Genomic DNA, 10394 nt, shown 5'->3' on the forward strand with positions numbered 1-10394 from the left:
CTGCAGTAACTCCAGACATGCCAATAAGATAAGTGCAGAAATGGATATTTGACAAGGAGAATATTATCAATGTTTCTTCTTCCCTAGTGCTCCTATTCTGCTTCTCTTGCTCTCTACCTTTTTCTGTCTGAAATTAACAATGCCTGTGCTTTCCACAGTAGAATGCATGGCCATCTTGGATTTTTTTTTCCAGGAGCAAGGAGCAGAAAAGAACCAAAGATGAACAAGGCAATGAGGGCCATTTAAACAACAACAAGCTACTTACACATCTTCTTCACTGACAGAAAAACACAGTCTTTCTCCAGGATTAGTCTTCTCTCAAACCCTTTGACAATCTTAGGGGGAGAATCATCAACGTTCAAGTTTTTTTTCACAAGTTGAGTTCTTTTGCACTAAAAAAGCTCAAATTCGAATTATGTTTTAAAAACTTGAATGTTTGGTATTTACTAAGTTTGTAAAAACTTAAATAAGCCCATTAATCTTAAACTTTTTTGTCTCAGGCCCCTTCATTCTCTACTGGGCTTCCCCACACGCACTGGGAACAGCCAAAACCCCAGCTACTGGAACATGCCACTTTTACCTCTACTGGCAATGCTGCTTTTAGCTGCTACCTAATTACCTGGCTAAGAGGGAATATTAAACCTTTTTCCACTAGGCATCCCTCTGCAGTCCATATACTGTAGCTTCAAATGACACATTTCTGTATGTTTTTAAGCTGTCCTGCCATAAGGGCTCACAAGCGGTTGCTTCTGCACTTCCCTGTGTTTCATTCCTCTGCATTGCACCACAGGGAATTGCAGAAACAAATGCATCCTATTCTTCCTATCTCCTGCGAGTTTATCCTTAAATGGGACACTAAACCCTGCTGCACAGCACGGCTCAACCAAATTTTACTCAGCTGTTGCTGGACTACAAATCCCAGAATAATGTAACATATAATAAAGGTAGAGGCATGCTGAGAGCTGTTGTCCAGCAACATCAGGGTTGTATTCTTAAAGCAATATTGCACAGTAAAACTTTTCAAGCTCTCCAGTGCCCCCGGAAGCATTGAAATGCATAAGAATCTCCAATATGAATCACAGGTGATGTGGGTAAATCTGGCTCCATGTTCTCTGTTCCTGCAATTGGAGTTGGGAGCATTAAGCACTAATTCCCAGCACTGAACAAGTCTGTCCTTTATTCCAATGTCTGATTACTGTGTTATATAATGAAGGGAAAAAATTACATATTTATCTCTATATGTAAGATAACAGCAAGATGCCTGGCATTGTGCTGGGAATCAGCATTCTCATTGGTTAATTATCTTGCATCTTTAATTAAGTTTTCAGTCAGTAGAATTCTTATTGGTGATTGGTGTGCAAGTGTAATTATGTTTTTCATCAACTTCTAAAGAGAACTAGGGGGCGCAGTGGGATACCTTTACGTTTGGGTTTAGTGTCCCTTTAAGCTGGTCATACAGGCACACCTTGTTTTGTACGATGATTGATCGAAGAGACAACTGTTATCACTGAAGCTTCGGATATCGGTCGTCTCGATCGCGCAGGAGAAAGGATTTTGATCGGGCACCATTGAAGGAGCCCGAGCAAAATCTGCGTTTAGGGTTGAATCGCCAGTTGGAGGTAGAATGCAATTAGTTGCAATAAGTTAAGAGTCAAAGACACAAGAGGATGGAGGTCCCTGCCCCGTAGAGCTTACAATCTATATGGGAGGGTAACTAACAGACACAAATAGGCAAATAAAAGTGCTGGCCAATAACAAATAGTGGTACAGTATCAGAATGTATGTACCAAAATAGAGGGACAATTAATGCACCATTCCCCATATTGCCAGATATACTGCATACCATCCATAATCACATTTCTAATTTTGCTCTGTTATATTATCCCAGAGGTTAATTTGTTTACGGGCTCTCAGTCAGGGATACTTCTAGGAAGTCCAGTTTTTGCACCTAACCAGTGGATCCACTGGGCTACACATGTTAATTTAATGGGAGGTCTTATTTTGTTGACAAGTGCAATCCATTCTTCTAGGCCTGGCGGTGTAGAACTCATCAACTTCATAATAATTAGTTTCTGTAGTGGAGTACTGTTCTCACCAGGTTCCTGGAGCGTTTCCAGGGAACTAATTCATCAATCAAGCCCAGAGGCATACTTCTGGGGGTTTAACTCTGGATAATGCTAGTTGTTCATCTAAGTATTGCTCAGTTTTGGACCAGTTGGTGCACAATCCCAGACCTTATGGGCGAAACCTGCACCTGTGGTGTGGAACTTTGGGCATTCTGTGTTAGGTTACCTGCCCCCGTATTTAAGTTTAATTGTGACGTATACTTGGTGAAAAAATAAAAATTGTATAAATCTTTCTCGTTTTAGAATAAGGAAGTCATATATGTGGTCAGTCACCTCTTCCCACTGTTCATCATTCAGTGAAGGGAGCTTAGTGTCCCACTTAGATTTTGCCCTGTCACAGAGATATGGTGATACTATAAGAAGCAATTTATTTTTGACATTTGAATCCCACAGTTTGGTTTCCCCTGTGGCTGTACCCATTTCAATGGTCAGGGAGCCAAATTGGGCCTGAAATGCATGTGGTAATTACAAGTATCGATAGAATACTTGCTGGATGCTGGAATGCTGGAACTTTTTGCCTTGGCCCATCAGATACTCCTCTTCCTTCCAAACCTTCAGATGCTCCCTAAAGACCCATTTGTTTAGGGAAGCATATGCAATGTATCTAAGCTGATCAGACATTTATATATGTATCATAAATCATACCTTCCTTTTGTTTCAATGTACCCCTAACCTTGTATATTGTAAGCTCTTGCGAGCTTAACTTACATAACAATTATGTATGTTAGTTAATTGGCTACCAATGTAGTATAGTTGCATATTGGATAGCGCTAGACCTTCCTCATGGTATGTGGATGTGAGAGTATACCAACCCACCCTAGGGGATTTGTTTGCCCATATGAAGGATCACATTTCCCTATTGAGTTTGTTAAATAATTTGGCTGTAAGGGGTACAAACCATGTCATACACATCTAAATGTGGTATGGGTAGCCTGCAGTAGGACAGTGGATACCAAATTATGCCCCTATAACCACAGTTAAAGGAAGTGGTGATGGTGCTACTAGAGATGGACCTTGGGATAGAAGCAGCTGCCTCCATTCAACCACCAGGCAGCGAGCGGCTTTGGCATAATGGATGTTTTTGGTGCCCTTCTTAAGCTGTCAGTTTTATATTTCTATAGCAGTTCTTGTCAGGGGCTTCTAAGCTACATGGTTAATCCATCCAGCCCAACAATCTCAAAACCTTAAAAACCTCTATGTACATTTATTGCTAGCTGCTAGTGCATCTTATATGATTATGATTACAGGTACTATTATTGTTGCTGTTATTGTTGTTATTATTACTAATATGTAATAAGTATAGGGCACAGATGTACAATTACAGGTTGGTTGTATATATCAGATTGATTACAGACAAACTGACAGATGCAAGAGATAAAGAAGACCCTGTTTTTCAGAGTTTACAATCTAAGAGAAGATGAAAGGATGAGATACAAGGTGTTATATTGTGTTTCTTCTGCTAACAAGCAACATGTTCAATTAAGTTTAAAATGCATCTGGAGGTTTATGGGTTTCTTAAATTTCTCAGTATTACTGTGTTCATCCAAATGTCCCAGGGGTAGCTCAAGGCATGAATACATACATTCAGCTTTATAATGAACTTCAGTAAGGTAATCCAGGGACTAGGTTATACAGTTTTTAATAGGTTTTACTGTCTTTAATTTTTATTAAAAGATATCATTACATTATTTTGTGCCCACTTTCTTGCCAACAGCTCTAGGTTTACAGGGCACCTTTTCTTTTATTGGCTGATCACAATTCTTAATGTGAAAATATGATCTTAATACATCCTCACAGGAACAAAGTATGCTTCATGGAGCCTTTCATTTGTAATTGTAATGTTCCTGCATCAATTTCATTATATGCCAGCCTCAACTGTGCCTTCTTTATAATTCATTTAATTAGATATGATTCTTAATAGGATACAGTGATGGATTAATCTTACTTATAATAGCAATACTCTCCTAAATGCTAATATAAATGCAATCAGTGGAGCTTGTTCCTTTCCAGGGGCCCCGGAATAGAACGAGGCAGGAGTTAGGGCACGGGGCCATGATAAGGTTAGGAATAGGCCCGGGAGTAAGAGTTTGAGGTTTGATGCATTATGGGAAATATAGTCCGGAAGGAGTGGGGGAAGAGGAAGAGCAAACGGAGGAAAAGGGGAGGAGCGCAGAAGGGAGAATCCATTTTGATAATAGCAGCTCCCACCCTCCCTCCCTTAGTAACATAGCGGGTGTGCACAAAAATAAAGGTGATCCGGGCGGAAGGTTAGGCCTGAGGATAGGGATTACAGCCATAGGGAGGTGGTAAATGGGGCTGTGTTGGCTAGAGAAAGGGGGTCTCTAACCTCAGGGAACGGTTTACGGTGGGGGCAGATACAGCTCCCGCAAAGCAGCCTTCAGCGGCTTATTGTTAAGTTATTTGCTAAGTTATGTTATTTAATTACATTAATATGTTATTGTTAAATTAATTTGATACTGTTTTAAATAAACGGGCTGCGGCCTTTTCTATCCAAAAAGTTGTCGGGTGAGTGTTATTGGGAGGAGCGAAAGGAGGTAAGCAGAAGGGTGAGGGGTTGGAATGAGGGCACAGAATTGACGCTGCCCTTATCATGTCCAAGGGCTAAACTACACAGAAGGTTTTGCAGGGTGGTGTCAGATGGACAGAATGAATCCAATGAGTCAGTTGTAGTCACATAAACAAAGGATCCTGCAATCTTGCGGTGTTGCATGACAAGATTTGGTGGATCAGATTAAGTCTGACCCACAGAATCTGATCAAAATCTTCTGTGTAGTTTAGCCTTTAACCAGATTTGGAAGGCTTACAGAGCCATCATATTTTACACATTAGCTTTAGATTTCCTAATATAATATATATAATGTAATATAATATTTAATATCTAAGTGGAAGCAGTTTCTTGTTCTCACTTATAAATGCCCTTTGTTTCACAATCATTTTTGTATGGGGGTATAAAAAGAACCTCATACACAGATATGGGTGTCACCTACACATGGAATCATGGTAATATGAATGGGTGCCCAGTCTCCTAGATTATGTGACTGCCTTCATCTCATTGATTGTGCTTTGTTCTTGTGACTTGTCCCATATTTCCTGTGTTTTTTTATGTATGCAGAAATCCCTTCTGTTATTCACAAGACACACAAGTTAGTATGGCTGAGAATGTAACACCTTATTTGCTCATGTAAAACACTAGGATTAAATATTGCATTATGCACAGTTCTGCACCTCCACCATGGTGTTGGGACAGACTGGGGAACATTACATATTAATATATAATATTAGGGATGCACCAAATCCAGGATTCGGTTCGGGATTCGGCCAAGATTCAGCCTTTTTTCGTAAGGATTCAGATTCGGCCAGATCCATGCTCCTGGCCGAACCGAATCCGAAAAATGTGATCACGAACATTGAAAGCATTAGCATATGCTAATTAGGATTCGGGTTCAGTTTGGTATTCGGCAGAATCATTTATAAAGGATTCAGGGGTTCGGTCGAATCCAAAAAAAGTGGATTTGGTACATCCCTATATAATATATAATATATTTTCATAAAAGGTAATAAGTGCCAAGTAAAATCATGACAAGCAGTACCTGGTGAAAAGAACTGCTTATAGCTTAACTGGTTTCAGCAATTCCAAGCTAAATAAATAAATAAGCATTGCAACAGACCTAAGATATACCACTGAGAAGGTCCAAAAAGTGTAATCTGAAGGGGTTGCTAGATGATCATCAAATGTTATACTGACAATGGTGAAATTGCATTTACCCCCACTTATAATATAATGGGTATCACTGAGACCTGGTGGGATGAAACATGCAACTGGGCTGTGAATTTAAATGGTTACACCTTTTTTAGGAGAGACAGCGGGATTAAAAAGAGTGAAGGGGTTTGTCCTTATGTAAAGCAAGATTTAAAGCCATGTGCTAAAGAAATTACTAGAGACAGCAACAGGGAGGATGTGGAATCCTTCACTAGCCTGATTTCTTGAATAAGCATAATATTCAAGGCTACTAGGATACTAAAATCTACAATTAGCATCGATGTTGGTATATATCTTTTATATATAGATACGTCAAGATAGGCTGGTATAGGTTTATGTGATTGCGCTGGGGTTCACTTGGATGGGTTGAACTTGATGGACTTTGGCAGCTGAACTGTAATCCCTTTATATATATATATATATCTCTCTCTCTATATATATATATATATCCTCTATAGGATATAATAACATGTGTAGCTGGAATGGTCTCCAAATACATATACTGTATAGCTACCCAGCAAGCTCTGTGTGGACTAAATCATGTATATAGAGATGAAATCACAGACTTAATAAAACACAGTAAATTAGAGGTTAGAATCTGAGAACAGGCTGCTGAATCAAGTAACTATATACAGTATCTATGGACATCTTTGCAACTATTCCTACAGCTCTCAGTATACTGTAATGAGTTGCAATTGCAGCAGCTCAGTGTCACAGCCTGGATTTCTATATAATACAGAGGATGCCTTTTGGGCCCAGACTGACTTCCATGCTGCCTAAGTGACTACAGTGAGATTTACTGCTCTAAACAGCTAATATACAGCAAGAGACAAACAAGCTGCCTGCCCAAATAATTCTACCCCCAAAGCTAGCAGTATACTGAGGAGTTAGTGTGTATATACTGAAGTTGATAAAATTATCCTGCAGGCATACCTCCCAACTGTCCCAATTTTTACAGGACAGTATTGATTGTAACAGCTCAGTCCCGGATTCTTATTGAAAAGTCCCTCATTTCCCTTGGGGGAACTGAGACTTGCAGCTTAAATGGCAATTTCACCTTTTTTAGCAAAACTGTAATAACACATAAAACACGACCCCACATCCCCCAAAAATGTGTTCAAACTTTAAATAACCTGCCAAATTAATGGGAGTGGTATTTAGGGGGTGTGGTTGCAAAAATGGGCCTGGTCAAAAAAAATTTGCCGCACTACGGACCGCATTTATTTTTGTCCCTCCACTTTTCAGATGTTGCGAAATATGTCCTACAGGGAGAGCTTTGCCTCATGTTTCTACCATTTGTTGGTTTAAGAATAAAATTGTAATCAGTAGCGTGAATTATTTGCTATGTAAACAATGTAATTTAGAAATAAAAAGTACACCATAAGAATCATGACAGAATCCCTTTAATTCTTTTCTTCTCACCAAATCAAGGTTGCATCTGATTCTGACAATTTCTAAACATAAACCAGTGTAATCTGGCTGCAGGTCATTTGAATCCCTTGTCAAGCTGCCCTGCTCTTATAGCTTCAGGGCTTTCCATTGCGGGAAAAATGCATTGCCCAGCAACGGGTCTTTCTCAAAGTGCAATTAAACAGTATTTGTTCCCAAAATATAAAAACCCTTATGCAACTGAATATGAAAACTTGTTTTTTTTCTCTTCAGTGATTACATTTACAGATGTTTAATACTAATAAGTGATACTAGCCCTATTAATTGCCTCTGTGCTACACAGATATCTCCATCTTCGCCCACCTGTATTATTGGCTGAAATCCCTTTTCCTTGGTCTGCATTTCTATATTTTGATTTTGTAGAAGCCAGTGCAGTACTATGAACTTTGGAAGGGTCAATATTACACTCTTTTCCCAAATCTCCTTTTAGTAACAGTCAACATCTTGCTTACTGCAAAGTACTCTGCAGGCAACTCTGAGTGACTTCAGAAAACCGAAGTGATACGTAGGCCTTTCCACTGGCTATTACCTTTTGCCGGTGGAAGGTCTTTTTGGTGCAATTAGTTACCAGCGGTAGTCGAGATCTATCGTGGGCAACTAAATCGCTCCATAGGACATTAGCCTTACACTCAATCTAGCTTTCAAGCTGGCTGTTTCTCACTAGTTCTCCTAGGCAGAGCAATATTTCCTGAATAGAGCGAATCTTTCCCATTTCGCTTCACCATAAAATTCGCGAAACGACAATAAAATTTGCATTTGTCACCCGTTTTTTATTTTGTCGCCCGTGAGGTTTTTTGAGGCGACCAACACCAATTTGATGCAACCACCGATTTTTGCGGTGACAGGGACTTTTTTTTTGCACGCATCAAATTTTTCCGCAGCGAATTTTCATGGAAGCTTTGCGAAACAATTTGGCAAAATGCGGAAATTCACAGCGGATCCATGTCTGGTGAAAGAAATTCACTCATCACTACTCCTGAACAATACACCCCCAGAATAAAGTTGTCTAATTTTAGCAGGCCCTAAACATTATTCGGAAAACAGTAATTTTGCTGTGTTAAATAGAAAAAAGACAACTGTGGGTTAATAGCAATTTCTATACCATATTGTGAGAGGGGGATACAGGTGTACCCAGTAGGATGCTGTATTATCTTCCTTGCAGTTGAGCCTGCAGCTAATTTCTTGAGAAGGAGCCGCACAAGCATAGTTTTTCTGTCTCCTGCTGCTTGCTTTGTGAATGGAATTGACAATATCCCTATTTAAGTAGTGAATATACTCATGCGTGTTCTGTATTCTTAATTGTGCATAAGTAGGGACAATGAGTGGAAATATCCCACCTCCACTTCAGATGCAAGGAATCAGTTAACCCCTATGATTCCTAGTTGAAAAGCAAAAAAAGAGGTTCTAACTGGTATTTTTTCACAAATTGTCATGTAAATTCCCAGCCTATCCTTGCATACACAGGGCAGATTTCAGCCAGGCAAGTGTTTTACAGTGGAATAATGGGTAAAAGCATGGCAACTTTCATGTGTTTTTGTGCCTGGTGGAACTTGTTAGTTCTCCCTTGTTTTAATTTTTATTAGGTGGAAGTTAATTGATCTTATCCTTTTGTGCTTTAAAGGAGAAAGAAAGGTAAAAACAAAGTAAGCTTTATCAGAAAGGTCTATGTAAATACAGCCATAAGCACTCACAGAAATGCTGCACTGAGTTCTCTGTCAAAAGATTTGTTGTGTCTGTAATTCATGTGCCAGAGACACACAGCTCTCTGCTCTCCACTCTCCTCCTCCCCCTCCCTCAAGAATGCTAAGAACTCACCCCCCCCTTAGGAATGTGGATCTGAGCCAATCAGCAGGAAGCTGACTCTAAGGGGCCCATTTACTTACTCACGAACGGGCCGAATGCGTCCGATTGTGTTTTTTTCGTAATGATCGGTATTTTGCGATTTTTTCGGAAAATTATCGCAACTTTTTCGTTACCAATACGATTTTTGCGGAAAAACGCGAGTTTTTCGTAGCCATTCCAAAAGTTGCGATTTTTTCGTAGCGTTAAAACTTGCGCAAAAAGTTGCGATTTTTTCGTAGTGTTAAAACTTGCGCAAAACGTCGCGCCTTTTAAGTTTTAACGCTACGAAAAAAGCGCAACTTTTCGCGCAAGTTTTAACGCTACGAAAAAATCGCAACTTTCGGAATGGCTACGAAAAACTCGCGTTTTTTCGCGCAAATCGTATTGGTAACGAAAAAGTCGCGATAATTTCCGAAAAGTCGTAAAGGCGCCGAAAAAATCACAAAAAATACGAAAAAGTCGCAAAATGTTCGATTTCCAATCGGAATTTTTCCAATTCGGTCAGAATTCGTGTCTTAGTAAATCAGCCCCATAGTCTTACTAACTGAGCATGTACACTTGGTCTCGGTGCAGGAGTGAGGCATTATGGGAAATTTCTTTACACAGCTCAGCGTTTTTTCTTCCTGATGGCTTCTGATCATCTGAGCAGGTGAAATATGGGGAGACTTAAGGGCACTATTGAGAGAACGGAAGGTAAGCCTGCAGCTTGAGATTAACTCTTTATTAGCCTTTCCTTCTCCTATAAATGGTATGCAAATAAACGCTAGTAATAATAATACACTACACCTATTAAAACTGACAGAAGAACTTTTCTTAGCACTATACCATAACAATGTCTCTTATTAAAAGTATTTGTCATTCCTAGCCAACCCATAGTTTTCTTCTCCTTACAGCCACATATGCATTTTATATCTGCTCTGCCTTGCTCTGCTCTACCCTGTCAGCATGGGCGTCCACAGAAGGGGGCAAGAGGGGGCACTTGCCCCCCCCTGGAAAAGTAGCAAAAAAAACAAAAACCTTACTCCGTTTCTGCAGTCCCCTCAAGCCCGTTTTTGCTGTGCTCCGATTGGATCTTTCTTCTTGTGGATTCTCCAATCAGAGCACAGCTTCCTTGACAGACAGTAAAATTGACCAATCAGAGCACACATGCACACAGGGATCGGGAGATTTTGCAAACTGGAAACAGAAATAAAGAC

Source organism: Xenopus tropicalis, chromosome 7 (assembly GCF_000004195.4).
Source record: "Xenopus tropicalis strain Nigerian chromosome 7, UCB_Xtro_10.0, whole genome shotgun sequence".
NCBI classification, from domain to species: Eukaryota; Metazoa; Chordata; class Amphibia; order Anura; family Pipidae; genus Xenopus; species Xenopus tropicalis.